Genomic DNA, 2,181 nt, shown 5'->3' on the forward strand with positions numbered 1-2,181 from the left:
CATGCACGTGCGATGCACGTGAAAACTTGTGAAGGTTATCAGCAGTCCAACAAAGAAGTTTTCTAACAACTTCACATTCCATTGGATGCTTGTAAAACCAATTTATTCATGTCCCAATAAGTTATATTAGTAAAAGGAATATGTTTACCCTAACAATGGGTTTTTTAGAAACTCTTGTTGCACAAAATTATGCTAGATGAGAATAAACATCATTGAACTTCAAAACACATACACACACCGTTGATAGAAAATAACTTGTTGCCCTTGTTCTTATAGAAGTTTAAATAATCTGACATCTACAGACCATGGTCAAAACTCAAGGACCAACAAAAAAAAAACTCATTGAAACATAAAAAAAAAAAACTCCAACTAAGTAAAAATTCACCACCATGACCACCACCACAATGGTAAGGACTAACGACTTCCTACCCTTTCTACGCATACTGTTGGTAGACATAGGAGTAACATTCTTAATGCGACCAATTTTCATCCCAAACCTAGAAAGGGCACGCAGTGCAGACTGAACGCCTGGACCAAAGGTCTTTGTATTGTTCCCTCTAGTGGCACGAAGCTTGATATGCAAAGCTGTAATACCGAGTTCCTTGCATCGTGCTGCAACAAACTGTGCAGCAAGCACAACAACATATGGCAAAGATTTGTCTCCATCAGCTTTAACATTAATTCCACCAGCAATCCGAACCATGAACCCATTCCAGACAAATCAGTGACATAAATGAAGGTGTCTTTTAACGATGCAAAAATATGGGCCACACCAAAAACATACTCCCCATCTCGTACAACAGGTCCAAGACTTATCACGTACGTTCTCCTCCTTGGGCTCTCTGGTCTTCCTCCTCGACATGGTTTCAAAGACGATGACGTTTGGGGAATACAATTTTTGTTACAAAGTCGTCTCGCTATTGAGATACGTGTGAGATATATCCCTCAACACTATTAGATCACTGTTTTGCAGTCCTTATCATAATTTACATAAGAGCTGATTTCATTTCTTCTATCCATGCCTTAAAAGGAACAGAGCCAAACACAACAACAAAAACAAAACCATGAAAATGGAATTATTAGTTTACACAATGTTATCATAAAATCTATTACAATTCGCGCGCAATTCCTAAAAGTGATAGAAGCATAAAGAGTGATAGAAGCATAAAGAGTTACATGTTTATGACATTCGCTCTTCTTATCTCTTACACAACCAATGATAAAAGTTCGTTTTGCCCTCTCTATCACATGTCTTATACTAATATGTAGAAGTAGGTCAAATAAAAAGTTGGAAAATTGAACAGAAAATACACAGATTTCCAAAGTGAGAATTATGTATTACCAAAATTTCAAAAATTAAGTTATGAGACATACTTCAGACCACAATCAAACATAATAAACATAAATAATTGTAAGTGTCTCAAGTGAATAAAACTAAGTACCTCTTCGCATTGAGAACTGAAAACTGATATCGGCACATATATATAACAACATTGCTTGAATCCTTTTATAGGGAGTGCAACCATGAAGAGCAAAATCCTTCTAAGCACTTCTTACTACATGCTATCAATACTCAAAATGCCAACATCATTTGAAGCTTTTCCACTATGGTAGTATGGTTCAATAAGTTTTGTTGGGTAAACTATCACAATTCAGGGAGAAAAGCGGTCATGAACCGAATATCAAGTTATCAACTGCTACCAGTTACCATAGTAGAGATGAATCAGACAAACTTTGTAATGTTGATATATCTGAAGAAAGATCAAAAGTAACAAAAAAGGATCACAAACTCGATCCAACTTTATAAGCTTGGTATAAATAAAACTCACATGGCATAAGATCTCAACATTCTTCTGATTTTCCCATGAAAAAAAAAAACAATAAGTACAGCAACTCCATGCTCATCAAATTCGATAATCAATATCTAAATAGATTTTCCCGACATACCGGATAGGCAAATATATTTAACTATTCATATACATTCATATACTGATATACATGTAATTGTAATTCGTAAGTTATTCAAAATAGAACTTCCATTTGATGGACAACTAAACCCTTACATCTATTGGTTCAAACATGGCTTTATTGACTCTATTTTGGTGCACCGTACCAACAATGTTATATCATTAATTGTTGTGCACTTGTTGTGCACACATATACATATTGACAAACAAAAAC

The 2,181-nt window shown here is 35.0% G+C and overlaps 1 pseudogene across 1 annotated transcript; it reads right to left on the minus strand.

Moving 5' to 3' along the window:
* Positions 1-212: 212 nt before the first annotated feature.
* LOC147488639 (small ribosomal subunit protein uS11z pseudogene) lies at positions 213-1,622 on the minus strand (annotated as a pseudogene). Its single transcript, XR_015201291.1, has 2 exons — positions 1,443-1,622; positions 213-1,022 (listed from the first exon to the last, which is right to left on the minus strand). The product of XR_015201291.1 is annotated as a small ribosomal subunit protein uS11z pseudogene (transcript).
* Between the last annotated feature and the right edge of the window lie 559 nt (positions 1,623-2,181).

Source organism: Coptis chinensis, chromosome 7 (genome assembly GCF_015680905.1).
Source record: "Coptis chinensis isolate HL-2020 chromosome 7, ASM1568090v1, whole genome shotgun sequence".
Lineage (NCBI taxonomy): Eukaryota > Viridiplantae > Streptophyta > Magnoliopsida > Ranunculales > Ranunculaceae > Coptis > Coptis chinensis.